We start from the raw sequence: 21,677 nt of genomic DNA on the forward strand, positions 1-21,677 counted from the left end.
TTTTCTTGGACGCGCACGTGTATACCAGGGGGGAGCTTTCCTTTCGGGAGGGTCTTCCGCTTGAAAATGACGTACGGTGGGAGCTTCCGCCCGTCCGCCGTCACGCCTAGCATGACCGTGCACCTCTGTTTTTCGGCACCTGTAGTCCTGACGTGCACAGTCTGAGCGCCTGTCTGTTCAACTGTACTGCTGCTGGGCATATCGAAATTCAGCGGAGTTTGGTCTGTGTTCCCTATGTGGGAGTGCAAGAAGTTTTTCTCCTGCTGGATCCTGATAACGAATCGATGGAAGTCCACTATTTTCTCTTCATAGGCTGCGGGCAGGCGCTGGCAAAGCGTCGTTCGCCTCATGAGTGAGAGTCCATCGCGCCGCATAAATCGTGTGGCCCACCCGTTACTAGCGCGGAAGTCTTGCACCGGGATGCCCTCTTTTCTTGCGATTACGAGCGCCTGGTTCCGTATCAAATCAATCGACACAGCACACCCATCCGCTCGTCGAGCCTTGATATATTCCAGTAAAGAGGATTCGACGGCAGGAAATTTCCCAGTCTTCGGTCCACGGAAGGCCTGGCGCGTCTTACCAGTCGTCTTGAGTTCGTCGTGCTGCCGTCTCCAATACCGGACGCAAAACTCGTTGACGCCGAAGTGTCTGCTGGAGGCGCGGTTGCCATGTTCCAACGCATACTCAATAGCTTTTAGCTTAAAAGCAGCTGTTAAGCTTGCGTAGCATCCCATGGCAAAGCGGCACAAAGAGCATGGTGCAACATGCAAACAAGGCAAACTAGGCCTACGAGACACCGGAGAGCTGGAGACACCTTCGCAAAATGGCGTAGCGGTGGTGAGTGGATGAGCGGTAGCGGCGGTGGCAGCGGATGGATGGATGGATGGATACGGCTGAACCCTTTAAATCGGGCGGTGGCTCAAGCCACCTAGCCATGTCTTGTGAAATTTTACTCCTGTCTTGCTTTTAGCCACCAATCGTATAACCTTTGCTTGGTTACTTCTAACCTCTTAAAATACACTTTCCCTTCACTATCCCTAAGCCCCAATGCCTTGGGTAAGTCAGCCCCGCTGCATTCCACTGTAGGGTGAAGCCCTTTACAGAAAAGTATCAAGTGTTCAGCCGTTTCCTCCTCCTCTCCACACGCAATGCACAAAGTGTCTATCTTATGGTACCTCACTCTATACGTCTTAGTCCGCAAAACTCCAGTCCTGGCCTCAAACAACAAAGAGCTTCCCCTATAATTATCATAGATATTTTCTTTGACAATTTCCTGTTTAAAGGTCCGGTATGTTCCCAGTGCCGATTTCGTCAGCATCCCTGTTTTCCACAGAGCTCTCTTTGTTTCTTTAACCTTTTTCTTAACCGATAATTGCTGATTTGCCCCCTTACTGCTGTCCAGATATTTGCTTGTCAATTTTCTAGTTCGCTTTCTCCATTTCGTGTCAACATTCTTTACATACAGGTATTGAAAACTTTCCTAGCCCACTGCTTTTCCTCAATCTTTCTCAATCGTTCCTCAAATGCTATCTTACTGCTAGCCTCTCTGCTCTCGAAAGACGCCCATCCCATATAACCCTGTACCCCCTGATTTGGTGTATTGCCATGTGCTCCCAAAGCTAACCTCCCTACTCGCCATTGTTTAATTTCTACCCTTGCTTGAACATCTGGCCTCATACACAGGACCGCATTACCGAAGGTCAGGCTAGGGACCATCACCCCTTTCCAGATCCCTCTTACCACCTCATACCTATTGTATTTCCACAGTGCCCTATTTTTAATGACAGCTGCATTCCTACTAGCTTTATTCATTACATATTTTTCATGCTCTGTCAGATACTCAGCACTGTTGTTTATCCACACCCCAAGATACTTGTACTCATTCACTACATTTAGCACGAACTCTTGTATTCTATGCTTGCCGCCCTCTTCATTAAATATCATGACTGCAGATTTTTCCTTACTATACTTGAAGCCTAATCTATCTCCCTCTGTACTGCATATGTCTAACAACTTCTGCAGGTCTTCCTTGTGCGGACGATAGCACAGTACCGCCGCCTAGTAGCACGCGCGCCCAACCATGGCAGTTAGTTGTGGCCACAGTCAATAGATGGCGATCGCTACGACGATCAGACGGCTCGCGGCAGTAATTTTGTGGGTGCGATGATTATGCGAGGAAAAAAAAATTTTCCAATTTTTGATAGTCAATGGGGGGGGGGGGGGGGGTGCGAGCATTATGCGAGTAAATACGGTACGTGACCACTGGTATGGGGTGATCACGATCACAGTGATCATTAGTCCATGCCTTCTACAGAGACATACAATGGTCGAATTTGTTTTGGACGTGCCCGTTGCAAGGTCTCCCTTGCCCGTTGTCTTGGGCAGGCAGTGGGAAAGGTGTTATCGAGAGTATCGTGAAGTCTTCAATATGCTTGACGAAATGTTTCGTTGGCATTACCGGCTCACAAAGGATTTGGTGATGTGGCTCTGCAGTGAACTATCAAGATCTTGAGGCAGCGCTCCTACACAAACACTGCTTTGACAATGGAGCTGGAGGTGCTACATGCACTCCACTTTTACGCCACAGGCAACTTCCAGGGGGGATTGCCTGCGATTAACTTTTGTTAGTTAGTAAGTGTTAGTTGCTGCATTCGCGTAGTCACTGACACCATCATAAGTACCCTAAACTCCAGTGGAACTGGCAACTGCACAGGAGAGATTGAAGCTCGGGGCAGCAGATTCCGGGGGTGTATCTATGCCATCGACGAGACTCGTTTGCATCAGCGCATCATCTGATGTCAACAGGCCAGCGCATTTCTGCCACAATGGATACTACGCCTTGAACATCATTGCAGTAAGAGCGACAGTAACCAGCCTTGTAATGGTGCTCTTCAATGCTCTTTGTTCTTTTGTAACCATAATCAGATACATCTCTAGAATGAAGTGCCAGATGCCCCTCAAAGGAGACCTTCCATCCAGTGGTGTTGACTAATTTTCATGATTCCTTGGTTAATTGGGTTAAGCTGTGGTTAATCCCCCCCTTGCACCTGCAAGCCCCTGAGACATCATGCTAACAGGTTAAGGGGATTAACCATGGCATCATAAGAATCGGTCGACGACATTGACTAGAGAGCCCATTTTGAGGGCTATTTTCCGCTTCGTTTTTGAGTTATATCTGACAGTAGAAGCATGCCGTCATTGCCAAACAAGTGTGCCACACTTATGTGTGCTTATCATTGCGTTAAAGAGAAAACGTCCTGTTGGAGAGAGCGGTTTAACTAATGTGACTGCAACGGGAAAGCATAAAGAATAACACGATCATGATTTTTGAAAAATAAACAAATGCTCACAACATGCAAAGGGACAGGAGTTCAGTCTTTTATGCTGTGTGGTTTATAGCCACGTGGCATTGAAAAGACAAAATAAATAAGGTAGCGACTGGGCACTTTGCGTGCATAACTGCATTACATTCCCATGTATTTGTACCTTTCAGCAGTGCAGGGCTACATTATTGAAGAAGCCTATTTGGTACAGTACAGTACAAAAAGCACAAACAAGATGCATGCGGGACATAGAAACAGGACATGCACAATTACCATTACTTTTTGACACTGTGATGCTTCACGCCAATGCTTTTTCTTTGCGTTTACAGTGAAATTTAATTTCTGAGTCGTAAGTTCAGACGTTCCAGGCACTTGCTTTGTTAGTGGCAGTTTACCTGCTTCAAGGAAACATGGGCAGCAAGTTTCATTCAGTTTGTTGCTTACGTGGGGGTTCTTGCTAGGCCGTTGGGTATCTTTTGAGGTCAAGGCCACGAACTCGGAGCTTCTGGTATCGCACACCACGTGCTGCCGTTCTCACGGCGGTACAGCGAATATGCGAATAAGAACACAACACGGAGCAAGACGCTTTGCCCAGGGCCAGACATTTATTGGGTTCTCCCAAAATTGTTGGCTGCTGGATGCTTGATTTGCGACCCTTGTAGTCTGGTTTGGTCATGCTGCTGACGGAACAAGGTGGCGACAACAAAGAGGGAAGGTGGGAGGTTTTTGCCTGACGTCCTCTCGCTGTCTCAGCTCACTGTTGTCTCCTCCGGCTAAGGCTGGTACCCACTGAGCTCGGTGCACTTGCCGTTGTCTCTTTTGCCCAATCAGTGACCGCTTCGGAGGTGCCTGGCAGTGCGTGCTTGCGGCCGATTTGAGGAAGGGGGCGGCGCAGCGTTCTCAAGCTGACCTGGTTGCTCACCCGTGGGGAGGGAGGAAAGCGTCTGCTTTCCTGCGGTGCACCTCACCGGCCTGGGAAGGATATGGCATTCTGAAATTCCCACACTTATGATGTGTTTTGCTGTGAATGATGTAGTAGTCACAACAGTAAGTGAAGTAAATGAAGGAAAGTATGTCAGTACAGACCTGATGACGTTTTCCTAGAGCAAGCCATGTGCTGCAAAGCAAATGAAGTGAAATCCTACCACAGCTTCTCTGCTATAGGCAAGGCGCTTCTGCCTGTGCTGTTCACATGTTCATTTGGCTCTGCTCGAGTGCTAGTATTACTAGTAAACTCAATACCTGCTTTAGAATTTTGTGTTATTTCCTCTGCACAGCTCCGAGCGTGGACTCTTAAGAAGTGTGATTGCATCTGTACATGTCAATACTTGCAAGTAAGCCAACATGAGCATGTATTAACACTCAGCTGACAAGAGGAACAGTGCTCCGTGTGGCACAAGTAAAAAAAAGTGCAAAATCGATGATCAGTGTGTTGCAGTAGTATTAAATAATGCGCAGTGGCATAATATCTGCTTCACTATATGTGTCATATTGTTTACACCTGTAAACTGAGTAAATATAATATGACATTTCTGCACGTTTCTTCTCAGGTGCGGAATGCAAACTTTTCTATCAGGGCACTCGGTACGACGTTTCCGTGATCTGTCCACGACTCATTCATGTGGGGTGCTCGCCCAGAGCAGCATGACCTGTGCCATTACAACTTTCTCCATTCTGGTGAATACAGTAAAAGCTCGTTAATTCGAACTGATGCGCGGGTCCCGGCAGAGCCCTCTGTATTTCAAGGGGGAACACTCCCGATAATTCGAACAAGTCGGCATCCACTACGGTTAACTCGAACTAGGAGCCCCTGGCTGACACCGCTCCCTAGATAGAAGTTGAGAAGTTGACCCGTGGCAAGTAAAACATGCTTCAAAATTACTAGAGATGGAAAACTGAAACAGAAAAAAAAAGCCCAGTGCATGAGGCCCGCGTTCCGGTTCATGCCGTAGCAGGCTTTCGTTGCCGGAGCACTCGCCTGCACCGCTGATGCTTCAACGCAAGCCGTTCCAGGTTTTCATTGGGCCGTGGTCGCTGGGTTGCGATCACATAGTGTACACACATTTTGGCCAATTTGGTGGTTTGGCCGCCGCAGTCATGCTTTTTGTTGGTGCTGCGAGCTACATGGACAGCAGTGTGAAGCCCTTGAGTGACACCAACAATTGAGGCTGCATGCTCTCAGCACACGCCGCAGGGCTCACGTGTGATGAGAACAGCCGACAGTGGTGACGAGACTATGCCACCTCCAAGTGCACGTGTAGTAGCGTCGGCGTTCGATGTTGCAGCACACCACTTCTCTGTCAGTGAGAACTCTGACATTGCACAGGAGCTTTGGGCAAGCTGCAGATGATGCAGTTGGAGTCGCGGCAGTAGAAACACAAGCAAATGCACTTAGCTGATTACTTTTAATTTTGACAACCCTTCCCCATAATAAACATGTTTTGGAGCATAAATAGCATCATATATTCCAGCACTAAAGCTTGCTGCTCACACGAATGCATTCCAGTACTCGTTTCTGGTGCATAACTGGCTGATCAATTTATTTCATTTGCCATTAGGACCGCATGAATTTTAACTTTTAGAATTGCCCACCACAAGCGTGTAGTAACGTCTAGCTCACGATAACGAGTCTAGATGTGACTGCTTCAGCTTCTGCCCGCGCGGCGGGGTGCAATGACAGCTCATTCTAGCAACCATTCGATAATTCGAACTTGGCTTAATTGGAACAATTTACAGGTCTCCTTCGAGTTCGAATCAACGAGCCTTTACTGTACCTACAGACAGGGAAACCACTTGCATTGAACTAATATAAATGTAGTCAAACAATGCAGTTTTAAGTAACTGGTTGAGCAAGTACACAGTAAACACAACATGCCATATGGAGGCTTTGCAAGCTATGTTTATAAGCATGTGTCGGTTTGAGCACCATTTCAGTGTTAACAAAAATGTTTGCTTGGAGCATGAAAGCAGCAGGGAATACTGTGAATATGTTAAAGGGGCACTGAGGACAAATAGAACTTGGCCTGCATCAGTAGGGTACCATATTCTAATCACAAAGAGACCACTTTCACCGAGGAAGGAGCTTTTCCAAGCTAGAAAACCCAAAAAACGAAATACAGGTGTTGCCATCAGCAGCCAGTTTTGCAAGTAAATTGTGTGCATCGACACCAAGTTTTTGGTCGTTGATGATCCCACAGGCTACACTACGCCACCATTCACTTCAAAGCGTTGGCACCCCATCCTTTTTGGTAAGGATGCCAGGAGTTATTTTTAAATCTAGTTTTCTCAGCAGTAAATGAGTCTTGCTGCAAGACGAATGTCAACAGTGCCAGAAAAGGTAAGAGAATTCATTTTTACTGAAAACATTAACTGAATGAAGTCCGCAGTGTCCCTAAATTCAAGCAACATAAGTGCAAGTAACTTAGAAAACAAGCATAAGTAGCATAATATCGAGTAAAACATAACCAATGAAACGGGACATTTAAAAGTGGAAAAAAGAAAACTGTTAATGGAAGATGAATTAAATATAATAAACCATTGTGCATGCTCAGAGATGAGCAAACAAGAAGGGATCCTCTCCACGACATCGTTAGCATTTTTCAAGCCTGACGTCCCCTTCATGTGCAGTCTTCTGGGGCCGTGTGGGCTTGACTAAGAACCGCGCAGTTGCTATGCCGGTCGGCAGGTAGGTGAGCATTGTGTGATTTGTTTACAAATGCTCCATCGAACTTTGCACAAAATTCATTGCTGCAAGCACTCATCCAGTGAGCACACATGCGCATGAAGGCTGCCAAGTCCCAGGGCAGGTTGGAGAATATAAACTGAAGTGTGAGTAGAGCTACAACAACTTGGGAGTGCGAGTAAAGCATGACGTGAGCTACGGTGTCACCTTCATTGTGGGGGAGGGAGCACTTGCGATCATCTTCAAAGAGGTGTGAGAAATTGCAACTTGTGTCACCGAAGCACCACAATGCCATCCGCATATTTCAACCCTGATGTCACCTTCTCATGCAGTCTTCCAAGACCTGCGTGCTTGAGTAAAACCTGCGCGGTTGCCACGCCAGTCAGCAGGTAAGTAAGCATTGTGTTATCTTACGAAAGCTCCATCCACCTTGCAAAAAATTCACTGCTGCAAGCGCCTGTCCACTGAGGCAGGTTGCAGAATGTGTGGTGTGTGTGAGCAGAGCTAAGACAACTTGGCAGTGCGAGTTAAACATTATGTCAGCTATGCTGTCGTGTGGCTTTTGGTATCTCTCCAACCTGCAGCAGTGCTTAGAACTGCTCTAAGCAAAATGATGCATAGAGAAAAATTTGTCACGAAAGCAGACACCACTTTAGCCACCTTCATTGGGCGTTCTTGTGAACACCTTCAGATTGGTGGGAGAAATTGCAACTTACAAGCGAGAAGCAAGCGAACTGCGTATTCACACCAATATGCAAGCAACAAAATGGGTTTCATATAATACTTCAGATCAAAATAAAAAAATTATTTGCAAAATTCAGAACAAAATAAATTGCGAGTTTCAGTGCAAGATAATGATCATGTCAAAAAAAGGTGAAAAAGTTAAAAGTGCGTTGTCATAAAATACAAAGCTTATGTGCACTGCCATAGGACTTTCAGCTTCCAAGGGGATGATAGAAGCATGTGCTGCAAGGCAGCAGTGTCATCGTGTGCAGAACTTGTGCAGTTGTTACTAAAACCTACATATATTGGAAATTGTTCAGCAGCAGCAGGGCTGCCTGTTTGTTTATAGTACCAGGTAAACCAACTCATGTGCATCAAATTAAACAACTTGTGTACATGTGTGGTCTCTATCACTTCAGTTTATTACCTTAAAAAGTCCCCCGGAGGGCATTACATATGGGGTGGGTTCTTATACATACTGTAAAGATCATGGTAAATAATATTGAAAAAATAGTCATACAGAAGTTGCAAAAAGGAAAGGTAGTAGCGATTTCGTGGGTAAGGCTGTTCTAGTCGGTGGGGGTTCAGGAGAAAAATGAGGCAGTGAAGTTGGTGGTCCGGGCACGTGGACGTGCAACTTGAAGTGGATGGCTGCTGCGGTAAGATATGCTTGCTGCTGCTGTGATGTATGTCGCTTGATAAAGGGATGAAAAAAAGACCTTGTGGTACAGTGAAAGGCTGGAAATGCGACGTCGAAAGCGTTGATATACAGGATTCTGTTTTTAGAGATGAAATGCTGATGTTATACAAGTAAGATGCATGAATAAATCTAGCAGCGCGATTTTGAACTGATTCTAATGCGTTGACGAGATATGCTTGGTGCGGGTTACAGATGGGCGACGCATATTCGAGTTTTGGCCTAACAAGTGATTTATAAGCTAGTAACTGTACATGTGCCAAAGCGTTTTGAAGATTGCGTTGCAGAAACCCTAAGGTTTTGTTAGCTGCGGAGATAATGTTAGTGACGTGTGCTCCAAGACAAATCATGAGATAGGCTTACACAGGTATGTATTTGTAAGACTGCACCAGTTCTAGGGGTGTGTTAAGAATTGTGTTACGGAAGGAAAAGGGACTGCGCCGGTGGGAGAAGGACATGCATTTACATTTGTTGACATTTAGCGTCGTTAGTCAATTATTGCACCATTCTGAAAATGCTGACTAGATCGTTCTGGAGAGCAGATTGGTCAGATGTGTTAAATGATGCAGTTGTCTGCAAACATGCATATATTAGAAGAAATGCACTGAGGTAAATCATTAATGTATGCTAAAAGCAACAGAGGACCAAGGACAGACCCTTGGGGCACACCAGAAGTTACTCGGAGGGGGCTATATAAGTTATTGTTGACCAAAACCATTTGCGTACGATTAGACAAAAATTCCTGTGTCCATATTAGGGTTAGGGTCCAGATTCAGCAGTTGAAGTTTTAGTAGCAAGTGCTGGGGTGATATTTTATCAAAGGCTTTCGCGAAATTGCGATAGATTGCACCAGTTTGCACATTAGTCTCCATGTTAGTGTGCAAGTCATGACCAAAAAGAGCTAATTGGGTTTCACAAGAGAAACCTTCGTGGAACCCATGCTGTGAGGGATGAAAAAGCCGTTACAGTCTAAGAAATAATTTGAGAGTAGATGACATGTTCCATGATTTTGCATGGCACGCTCGTTACTGAGATTGGTCAGTAATTTAATGGAGAGTTTCTGTTACATGTTTTGTAGACTGGAATGACCTTTCCCACTTTCCAATCATCTGGCATGGTTCCTGAAGAAAGTGACTATGAGAACAGCAGTGGCAGGTATGAGGTAACCGTGTGTCTCATATTCCTTAGAACTTTAGAGTTCATACCATCAATGCCAAATGATGATGGTAGCTTTATCTTCTGGATTATGGATGAAATTCCGTCTTCATAAAATGTAATGCTTAGCATTGTACTTTCCATGTGGACAAAAGGAAAAGAAAAGGTGTTGTGATTTCTTTTGTGAAAACTAGCAAATGCGGAATTGAAAGCATCAGCACAGTCAGTATTGGTAATAGTTTCTTGTATATCATTGGTGAGAGTAATTGCACTTGTTGGGTGAGGGTTTATTACTTGCCAAAACTGTCTTTGGGTTAGTACGCAACAAATTTGGAAGTGTAGTAGCATAAAATGAATGCTTTGCACTGCAGATCGCAGTCAAATATTCATGTTCAGCTTCGTAGTAGGTTTGCCATCGAAGTGAGCTGTTATTGTTTTTAGCCGCCTGACAGAGATGCTTTTTTTATTTTCTAGTTTTTTAAGGATTTAGTGAATCATGGTTTTTGGTTGCTGGTGCGGATTTTGACAATTGGTATATATTTATTAGACAAATCATTTAACTTATTCTTAAACATCGCCCAGTTATCCTGTATCGATTGACTGTGATATGCAGCCTTGAACGTGGGAAAGAAGGCATCAAGTTCATGATTTATCGCATAATTATCTTTTTCGTAACGTGTTATAGTTTTCTTTTGAGTCTTATTTGATGTTACAGGAAAAGAATGTGTCATGAATGACATCATGGTCACTAATTCCTTGAAGATATGTAATGGAAAGTAGGGCATCGGGGTAATTAGAATAAGACCCAGAATGGTTTCGCATTCAGGTGTGACGCACGTTGGCTGTGAAACTAATTGTGTTAAATTAAAGTTAAATCAAATGTCAATGAAGTTTCTTTTCTCTGCAAGACCTATTATTGAATAAGATGGGAGGTTACCCCAGTCAACGTTTGAGAAGTTAAAATCCCTGAAAAGCAGAATGGAGGCATTTGGGTAGCTTGTCATAAGTTGTATTAAATTATTGTTCAATTCGTTGCAAAAATCTGGAGTGGAATGGGGAGGCCTGTAGAGGACTCCCAGTAGCAGTGTTTTTAGTGATGCGCGACACAGTAATCACATTATTTCGAGCTTAGATTTTACATATACCACAGTACATAAAATTTGCTGATGAACTGCTATGAGTATGCCACTGCTCCTTGATCCTTCGCGGTCAGTTCGATAAACTTGAAAGTTAGGTAGATCTGCCAAAACTTTATTATCAGTGACACAGTAACCACATTATTTTGAGCTTAGATTTTGCATTTACCACAGTACATAAAATTTTCTAATGAACTGCTATGAGTACGCTACCGCCCCTTGATTCTTCGCAGTGAGTTCGATAAACATGAAAGTCAGGTAGGTCCGCCAAGACTTTGTTATCAGTGACGTCGCTGTGTAGCCAGGTTTCTGTTAGAATGAGGAAGTTGCTTCCTGTTGATAACATGATGTTTGACACGAGCTTTCACTTCAGAAGATAGCTGCAAATGTTAGTGTAAATTGCGGAAAACGACAGGTCACATCTGGAAGTGCCGATGTGCACCAGCAACGACCGACTTCTCCAGCTGGGAATTCATAATACCTTGGATGAGATAGCTGAGGCTCAGGAGAGGACGCAGATGGTGCACCTCTCTACGATTAGCGCCGGTCGGCAGATTCTGAGAGAGTTAGGTGTTCCTCAGGAGAAGATTTCGCAGCTTCACGTCGGTATTCCCTTCAAGGTCCGTCAGCGGTATCATGTCAAGCCTGTTCCCAGGAACATGCATCCGGAGCGAAATGTGGGTAGAAGAAAGGCCAGGGGGGCTTGTTTTCTGAGACTCATTCGTGATGAGAATCAGAAGGTTGGCTTCGTCGATGCTTCGTTTAATGAGGAATTGGTTTTTTAATAATTGTTTTTTTGGGGGGAAAGGAAATGGTGCAGTATCTGTCTCATATATCTTTCGACACCTGAACCGCGCCGTAAGGGAAGGGATAAAGGAGGGAGTGAAAGAAGAAAGGTAGAATAGGTGCCGTAGTGAAGGGCTCCGGAATAATTTCGACCACCTGGGGATCTTTAACGTGCACTGACATCGCACAGCACACGGGCGCCTTAGCGTTTTTCCTCCATAAAAACGCAGCCGCCGTGGTCGGGTTCGAACTCGGGAACTCCGGATCAGTAGTCGAGCACCCTAACCACTGAGCCACCGTGGCGGGGTTTAATGAGGAGAAGAACGTGTTTACCGTAGTTGTCGTGGACAATGAGGGCAGTGTCGTTAACGCTGCTACTGTTCGGACTGATAGGCCAGAGGTCGCGGTGCAAGCGGCTATTGCTCTCACCCTGGTTGACGGGTGCAGGTCTTTTGTATACAGTGATTCAAAGCCGGCCGTTAGGGCCTTTGAGAAGGGCTCGGTGGCTAAGGTTGCTTTTAGGATTATGCAGACCTGTGAGATCGCTCAACACTACTTATGTTGGTTTCCTGCTCACCTTGGGATGATTGAGGGAGCCCCTCCGAATCTCAATGAGTCCGCTCATGAGGCAGCGTGAGATCTTACCCTCCGCTCTGCCCCGCGCCACGGCGTGGCGTTACTCCCCGAGAACAGAGACTCCCCTTCCACATACAATGAGATCATGAAGTATTACCTTCTTAATCGCAGGGTTTATGGTTTGCCGCATCCTGAACTAAACAGGGCTCAGGCACTTGCATTACGCCTACTACAGACTGGTACTTATCCTTGCCCACGGAGGTTGAACATGTTTTATCCTGAGACGTATACAGAGCCTTATTGCCAGGATTGTGGTGATTTAGCCACGCTCGAACACATTCTCTGGTCTTGCGCAAGAATTGAAGACTCGGCGATCAAAAACGCATCCAAGTGGGAGGCTGCACTTCGCAGCCCGGAACTGGATGAACAATTCTGGGCTGTCCAGCAGGCTCACGACGTGCCTGTGAATTTTGGTCTTCCGGTCCCGTCGTGGGAGCGGCCCGCTTAGTGGTTACTTATCACTACTTGCAGGACGTAATAAAGTTTTCCATCCATCCATCCATCTGGAAGTAGGGCTTGGTTTGTTCTTTACCTTTAAGGAACAAGATGAATGCTATTCAATTTCTGTTACACAGTTCGATACGTTGTCGAAAACATACTGTTTTGGCCCGATGCACAAGGTTTTGTATCGCAGAGAATAAGTTACTGCTTTGGATTTAACGAAGGTCAGTAGATGTTTTCTTGCTTTCCGAACAGGGCGAGTGAAGTCTTCACCAATACTGTATTTTGTTCCTTTCAGCATTCAGCCATTTGATAGAAGAGCGTCTTTCGTTTCCCAGTGCGTGAATTTTACTACTATTGGGCGATTCCGGTCATCTGAGTATTTCCCCAAACAATGTGCCCGTTCTATATCTGTGGCGTTAGTATTAGTTTGTAAGTTTTCACGACAAATCTGGGTGACTAGTTCCTCAGACTGAGCATATGTCTCATTATTAGTGGCATCAGGGATTCCGTAGATCAAATTACAACGGCGTGACCGGTTCTCAGCATTATCAATGCGAGCCTCTAATTCTAAAACAAGGTGAGCTGTTTCAGTTTAGGTCATTTGCAGGGTTTCTGTCTTGGCATAGAGGCATGAGGGTCTGATAGTGTGGTAGTGATCATGCGCTTGTTAAGGTCTTTTATTGTTTTGTCTGTTGTTGTCAGCTGTACTTTCAGGTACTTTACTCTTCCGCAAGTAGCACTTGGCCAGCGATTAGTTTTTGCAATTTGGTCAGGACAGTGTCTAGGCTAGTGGGGGCAGGATTTGTTTCTATATCACCGGATAAGGTTAGTAACAGGAAAACATGGGCACATTCAGAAGCAATAGCGACACAACACTGTGGGCTCGGGAGCTGTACCAAGAAGTAATTACTCAATTTTTTAGCATAGAGTGTGTATGTTTGACTGACCTGCATGGCAAAAGGGAAGCGGTTAGCAAACTGCGCTATGGCACAGTCTCCGAGCCCACAAAGCTGCGTTGATGGTAGCTCTTTCTTTATAGCTGGCGGAATGGCTGTTCTTCATAATGATGAGTCTTTCCAGGGTACTTTGAGGAGAGGCATCTCTTGTTCCAACGATAAGATTGACAGAAATGGCGATTAGTTGAAACCAGGAAAGGGGTGGCATATGGCCGCCCCATCTTCGTGGCAGGGGGAGGCCCGTCCTGACGAGGCACCCAGAGATACACAAGCTGGGGCGGGAATCAGCAGCTTGCTGATTAGACAGACGACGATCTGTATGGCGAAAGGGAAGCGGTTAACAAAATGTGATATGGCACAGTCTCCGAGCCCACAATACTACGTCCACGGTGGCTCTTCCTTTACAGCTGGGGTAATGGCTCTTCTTGATGGCGATGAGTCTTTCCAATGTAGTTCGAGGACAGGCATCTCTCGTTCCAGCGATAAGATTGACAGAAATGCCGATGAGTTGAAACCAGGAAATGGGTGGCATAAGGCCGCCCCTTCTTTGTGGCAGGGGGAGGCCCGTCCTGACGAGGCACCAAGAGATACACAAGCCAGGGTGGGAATCAGCAGCTTGCTGAATAGACAGATGACCATGTGCATGACGAAAGGGAAGCAGTTAGCAAACTGTGCAATGGCACAGTCTCCGGGCCCACCTCACATTCTTTTTGCATGTATGCAGGCATCTTGACAACAGTTGTGTACTGCTCGTCCGGAGCAGAGCTGTAGCCACCTTGATTTCAGTTCTGGAAAGCTGGTCCACATTTCTCTTTCTGTTATTCATTCAGTTCATTCTGTACCTCAGCTGGCTTCAGGTTGACTAGCAGGTTCTACTTCATTTTCGTTTGGCTGAAGGCGGCCTACATCAATTTTTGATGTAATTGAGGTAGCTGCCTACTAATTCTAATCAGTAATTGATAAGGATCCAGCAGTAAATGCAAAAATAAATATCCAAAGATGTTTATTTTTTTTTTCAGTATAGTCAGACTTTATTGAAAAAAATTAAAAATGTCCTGGCACGACCAATTTAAGGGAGGGCACTTGTCTAATACCCGTGCCATACGAGCAATCTCAATGCCCATTGAGTCAATGGCAATCAAAGTTTTCAAGGGCCATCCAGATGCACCGCTGCCACTCGCCGAATTTCAATCATCATTGAGGCAGTATAGTGAGCATGCGATCAAACAAATGGCGCTAGGGGTAGCAATATTGAAAAAAAAAATTAAGTGAAGCTGAATGTTGGAATAAGTGCTATTCTAATTGGCAGTTTTTCCGGAAAAAGCAATTGAAATACTTCACAGTTCGGCACAACCTAGAGACAGAGATGGCAGGGCAACGTTGGGTACTTCATTTTCCGCCGGCGAAGCTGGCACAAATCAGTGACAGTCTTTCTCGTGTTCACAGCTGCTGTTGTTGCACCATTGTGGGGCACTTCTTGGTCTCAGTTGTCACAAAGTCTGAAGCAAAAAAAAAAAGAAAAATGAGGTGGATCGCTGTGACAACACACAACAGCATTAGTTTGTTTACATCTGACTGACAGACATTCTGCAGAGCTATAATTTTGACTGCCAAATGAAAATTTGTTTATGAAGGGCTCCACTTGCTGGCGAAGAGGTTACGCATTGTACGCGGCCTTCAAACAGGCTCGATCAGGTCTCTTCACCCAGACCAGTGGATGCGCAGACGTGGTCACCAGGTTCGACAACTGTAGATGTCACTGCGTGTCTCCTGTATATTTCTGAATGTGACAGCACTCAGCACCCTCTGTTTTATGCCATTTGTATATACTGTGATGCCCATGAAGAGGCGGTGTTCATAACACAAGAGACTGAGAATGAAGTAGAGGCATCTCGTGTTAAACTTGGCAAGCAGACCCATCTGGCCTAGTCACCCATTCTGGGCTCAATGAACCCCTGCTAGAACAATATAATCAAGTTGATCTGAAATAAACTTCACTCTTTGTCCTCCATCATCCTCAGCACAGTAGTTTGCTTGGGCTAGCACTGTATTTTTATTTATTTACAGACACTCCCAGAATCTTTGAAAGGGCTGCATTGGGCATGGAGTGCAGTTTTTATTTTATATGAAATAGCAGTTTTTTTAAATCCTAGGAGGGAATTAGACACTGCCAATCAAATTTGACTTTACATAAAAAAAGAGATCCCCTCTAATTTCATGAAAGCAGGCTTGAAGAGAAAACTTCCATATGATTTGCAGTGGTCACTCTAGGCTGATGTCAGACAAAAACTGGTAGGGTTTTAATGGGGTTAAACGGAGCAGATGAGTGAAAGCGTGTGTTTAGCCTGGTTGGCTCATGGTTTCGCTTTGTGTTTATCTTGTCTTGTTTTACATGGGGCGTGATTTGCTGCCGCGATAACAAAGTGCTCTTGTGCAGTGGCCAGCGAACCTGATCTGTTCTTTGGTCGTGGGTTCGCAACACAGTTGCAGCAATATTTATTTTATTTCTCCAGGTTGGCCAAGGTCACCCTCAAGGTCAAGCTTCACGAAACGGTCTTTGTTGGAACCCTGTTAAGTAGTGCTTTCACACTATAAACTGCTCCTCAGTGCCTGTATCAGTACATATGACCAGCACTGTAGATATGATAGCATCAGTAGATATGACAGTATCAGTATATATGACAGTATCAGTAGATATCATCATGGAGAACTTCCTCAGTGTGCTGTGTCAAGAAACTGTAACCTTTGACAAGGAAATAACTGCCATAGCTCCAGCGCAATATTTTTGGGTCATGCCTGGCTTTTACCATTTTACACATCCAGATCTGCAGTAAAACTTAACGTGTCAAAGGACTCATATATACAACTCATGGCAATCGTCACTTGCCATCTATTTGGGATAAAAGCTTAGCCCACAGGAAAATAAAAGTCCAACTCTCATCCCGCCTAGGGGTACTAGGCAGTGTGGGGACTGGTTCCCTTCGGCTTGCTTCCCGACAATGCACCTTCCCTAGTTAGATACCTTAACAAGAGAGGGCACCGGCGCCACAGCAACACGAGTGCCACGAATAGCGTGATTGCTGCGCGCGCGGGAGACGACTGCCTAGGGCTCAGGTACTTGATGCGTGCCGACATTCCAGCGTGACAATCCGCTCTTCAACAGCGGTGCGAGGCCTCGTGGGGGAGAACGTTCTGCCGCATCACGACCCGTTCAGCAGTGGAGTATCTCCCCTGCCCTAGTGTGAGCGAACACTCTCTCATAATCTTGTGGCAGGAACAGGCAGGACACGACGCTAACAGCCAGTTTTTTAATGCACGTTCGTCGAATATATACATCTCGCTTGTGGAAGAAGGAAAGGACAGAAGCAAAAACCGATATTATGTACAAGTGGTAAAAGATTAGGATTATGCATGCAGATAATCAATTTTGCTGTCACGAAACACTATCGAAGGTATGCTGATGCATACGGCGCTCTTTTTTCGGATGTTGAAGGCTTCTTCAGTCTCCCTGGTCCATAGATCAAAATATGACGCGATGACCATTGCGTTGTTAAGCTGCAGAGCAATGCTCTCTGCACGCAGACTATGCACACACGTATGCGTCAGCAAAGCTTCGATAGTGCTTCGTGACAGCGAAATTGATTATCTGCATGCATAGTCTTAAATCTTTTACTACGTGTACATCTCGTGGGTTTTTGCTACTGTCCTTTCCTTCTTGCATGAGCGAGATGTGTATATTCGACGAACGTGCATTAAAAATCTGGTAGTCAGTCAGCGTCGTGTCCCGCCTGTCCCTTTTTTGTCTTGTGCTGCGCTGTTCCTGCTCTGATCATGCACCAACCAGCCCAACTTTTCACCTTGCTAAAGGACTCTCTCATAACCTCGCTGGTGAGTTGGACCACCTAGGTTCCGTAGTGTATTTTGTTGCTAGCTGGAATTGTATGTGAAAGCTCATTAATTTGATCTTGGCCGCCGTGGCTTCGTGGTAGAGCACCTGCCTCGGCTTCAGGAGGTGGTGGGTTCGACTCCTGCTGCCGGCCGTGTACCTACCGGTTTCCTTAAAATGGGTACCAGCTATGACCCGGTCTGGTGCTCGGCTTACTAGTGTGCATGGCTTGGAAGAGGAGCCTGCGCCTTAAAATCCCGTCACTGTGAGCTTTGGATCAAACTTACAGTTAATTCGAACTGATTTCCGGGTCCCGGCACAGCCGTGTATTTCAGTGAGGGCAAACTCCTGATAATTCAAACAAATCAGCATCCGCAACAGTTAATTCAAACTAGGAGCCCCTGGCTGACACTGCTCCACGTAGAAAGAAGTCGGCCCATAGCAAGTACTAGACGCTGCAAATTTACTAGAGATGTAAAACAATGAAAAAGAAAAAAATCCGAGCGCACAAGGCTGGCAGAGCTAGCGCTTCGGTGCACACCGTAGCAGGTTTTCACTGCCAGAGCACTTGCCCGCGCCACTGATGCTTCGACACAAGCCGTTCCACATGTTCGTTGTGCCGCGGTCGATGGGTTGCGATCACATGGTGTACACAATGCAGTTTGGCCGTTCGGCCACCGCAGTCATTCTCTTTGTTGGTGCCATGAGCTACGTGGCTACATGGAGCAAACGTGGACAGCAGCGTGGTGACATTGGGGCCCTTGACAGACGCCGATATAATTGAGGCTGCATGCTGTCAGCAGACGTCTCGAGGCTCACGTGCGGTGAACAACCGACAGTGATGAGTCCGACGGCGGCGACGAGCCTATGCCACCGCAAAATGCATACGAAGTAGCGTCGGTGCTCGATGTTGCAGCACGCTACTTCTCTGCCTATGAGAACTCGGATGTTGCGCTGGAGCTCTTGGGCAAGCTGCAGATGATGCTGATGGAATCTCTGCAGAGGAAACAAGCAAATAAAAATCCCTGATTAGTTTTAATTTTGACAACCCTTTCCCATAAATAAAGATGTTTTGGAGCCATAAATAGCGTCATATATTCCAGCAATAAAGCTTGCTGCTCACAGGAATGCATTCCAGTACTTGTTTCTGGCGCATAACTAGCCGATTAGTTTGTTTCCTTTGCCATTAGGCTGGCATAAATTTGATTCTCAGAATCGCCTGCCACAAACGTCTAGTAGTGCCTATCTCGCGATACTGAGTCTAGATGTGACTGCTTCGGGTTCTGCCCATACGGCGGGGCGCAATGACCACTCATTCGCTCATTCTAGCATCCAGTCGATAATTCGAACTTTGCTTAATTTGAACAATTTTCCGGTCCCAATGAGCTTTTACTGTAACATTAAATGCCTTCTTTGTGTAAGCCAGTGTCGTTTCTTTGTTTCCCTGAGCACAAGGCCCACTTTGGTTGGCGTGTGCTCGGTAGCGAGCGCGATCACGGGGTAGGGCCGGCAGTTCTGAACTGTGTCAGCCGCAGTTAGGTGCGGAAATTGTATTTGCCTATTTCAACCCCCACAACAGCTATGAAAGAAATTTGTATGAAACATACTCCTATTGGTGCTCCTGCTTTTTCGCATCTGTTATTGTGCACATCGGGCAAAAAACTGCTTTTGTTGCCACAATATAACGAACTGAATCACTGACGGTTTCTTTCTGGCCAAGCTGAATATATATGAAATAAGTTTATGGTTTATGGGGGTTTAACGTCCAAAAGCGATTCAGGATTTGAGGGTTGCTGTAGTGAAGAGCTCTGGAAATTTCAATCATGTGGGCTTCTTTAATGTGCACTGACATCGTACAGTACACGGGCCTCTAGAATTTCGCCTCCATCGAAATTTGAGCACTGCGGCCGGGATCGAACCCACGTCTTTTGGGTCAGCAGCCGAGCGCCATAACCACTCAGCCTCTGTGGCAACCATATATGAATCAAGCCCAGATAGTGTATACATTCGTATGCATAATGACACTTTATGACGTCGTCTAGAGCAGTTCTAAACATGCAGGGGAATGACTGAAAGGTTTTGTGCCACGCTTAAATGGGTATCAGTGTAGATCTGCAAGCATTTTGATCTTGAACACTGAGAAGTGTGTATGTAAGTATTGCTAACGTAGTGCTCTTTGTTTAATGTGTAAAAGTTGATCTAATAAATTATTTACCCTACCTGCCTGCTTGTCACCACTATCATGATACGTATTCGAGATGTGCGGCAGTTGTCTCACTGGTGCTCACATGCTCCACGGAAAGCTGAAACAGAAGCCCAGATCAGCTCCCAGCACTGAAGGCTCCAGTTGAGCACATCAGCAGAAAAATTCAGGGTTTCTCTCCAATATTCAACCTCTCTGCAGGGAAGATTGGCGCACTGCATATCTGAAGGTTCGACACAAATCGTGGCCCTGTCAGCGGTAATAAAAGCTGTGAGAACCCCTTACCTATTCTGGTTTCTCCAGAACAGCCATTCAACCAGTACAACCATGAGGCAGCTTTGTTCCACAGTTGAGCCAACCCAATGTAAAGCAAGCTTTTTCTAGCGAGGAAAATCCTGCATGAAATGGCATCAGAATTGTAAGAGAGTTAAGATGACAGAAAAATTGTTTCGAAAAAAATTTCTAAACATGCTCACAAGCATCAGTGGCAGAGAAAGAACTTAGCTGCGGCTACAGTTGTATACTAAAGAAATAAATTACCTTTTCCCAGCAGCCTGCTGTTCAACATGGTGAAGAAGAGAGTGTAAAGATTCAATATACAAACAGGATCATGCATTAGGCTTGCTGGCAGCAAAACTACATCCCCCATGTCATGGATTTGTGATAACCAGTTTGTGCCTGTGGTGGATACATACAGAAAAAAAATGCCTTCATTCTGCCAGGACGCAAACATGAAATTTTAATAAAAATGCTCAATGTCTGATAACCAGGATTTTACACTTCCAATTTTCATGATATTAACATGAAAAGAGCCATACACATTCAATAACCAATAATGATCCCAACGTGCTACCTCAAAAAGCAGGGTGCATGTGCTTCGGCTGATAGTGCCATTTTTTGGTTTATGGTTTATGTGGGTTTAACGTCCCAAAGAGACCTAGACTATGAGAGACGCCGTAGTGAAGGGCTCCGGAAATTTCGACCACCTTGGGTTCTTTAACATGCACTGACATCGCACAGCACACAAGCCTCTAAAATTATGCCTCCATCGAAATTTGACCGCCGCGGCCGGGATCGAACCCGCGTCTTTCGGGCCAGCAGTCGAGCGCCATAACCACTCAGCCACCGCGGTGGCTTAATGCCATTTTTTAATGGCAGTATTGTCGAGAGGCTGTTCACTCTATATTCTCTACTGTTTTCATCTGCTATGTGAAGCCTTTCAGCTGGCAGATAGCCCACTGGCTTGACAAAATGCATTTAATTTGTTGAAAAGCTTCTGAATCCACTTTATCATCCTAAGGTGACCTTGAAACGCTTTATGAAATAATGCCAGCTACGCCCCAGATGAAGTCGCAAAGCTAGAGATGCAAAAAAAGACTGCAGAAATTGGCTTCTATAAATGGGAGTTATTAAATAAACAAGCCTCAAAATGCTACAAGCAAACAAAATGTTGCCTTTAACTCAGCTTCCGAAGGCTTTCTGTTGGGTCTGGAAATGAAAGCTAGCTGGAAACTTTTGCACACTATCACCATCAACTTGATCAACCATGAGTGCATCGCGACTGTGTACACCAGCAGCCAAGTTAGTACAAGTTGAACAATAAACATATAGTCAAGTGGACTGTGAACACATACAAAGTGGTCTCGATATAACCAAGTAACCTGTAACACCAGTACTTCCTAAGTTTCCATGTCCAGTTTTACTTACCCAGTGACACTGATGATGGGCCAATTACAACGGCCTATCCATACATATAACAGAAGTCTGCATCACGAGGTTGCCTGTTTGCTGTGACTTCGTCTTGCACAAGCTGACAGTGCTGCAATAATGATGGCACTTCGCAGGCAGCCAAGTGATATCTTGCCATCATGTTCACACCGAGACAATAATTTGCAAAAGATTTTACAAAAAGCACTGAGGAATGAAATCAGAGAGGTCAAAGCTGCATTTGTCTATCCCTTAACCTCATGTCAGACGATGAAAAAAGCAACCATCCACCACCTGCTGCAAGTGGCTTGGGCAGATTGTTACTTGCATTGTATTGGCAATG

At 45.5% G+C, this 21,677-nt stretch overlaps 1 long non-coding RNA gene across 3 annotated transcripts in view; it reads left to right on the forward strand.

Moving 5' to 3' along the window:
• The window catches only part of LOC144115738 (uncharacterized), a 38,745-nt gene extending 18,693 nt beyond the window's left edge, over positions 1 to 20,052 (forward strand). For 2 of the 3 annotated variants that reach the window (XR_013311524.1, XR_013311523.1), the window contains exons 4-6: positions 4,155 to 7,394; positions 9,504 to 9,580; positions 16,052 to 20,052. This is a non-coding gene — a long non-coding RNA (uncharacterized LOC144115738). Of the gene's footprint in view, positions 1 to 4,154; positions 7,395 to 9,503; positions 9,581 to 16,051 lie in introns of those variants that run through there. The other variant, XR_013311522.1, reaches the window with a different exon arrangement.
• Positions 20,053 to 21,677: the final 1,625 nt, after the last annotated feature.

The sequence above is a fragment of the Amblyomma americanum genome, chromosome 1 (assembly GCF_052857255.1).
Source record: "Amblyomma americanum isolate KBUSLIRL-KWMA chromosome 1, ASM5285725v1, whole genome shotgun sequence".
Lineage (NCBI taxonomy): Eukaryota > Metazoa > Arthropoda > Arachnida > Ixodida > Ixodidae > Amblyomma > Amblyomma americanum.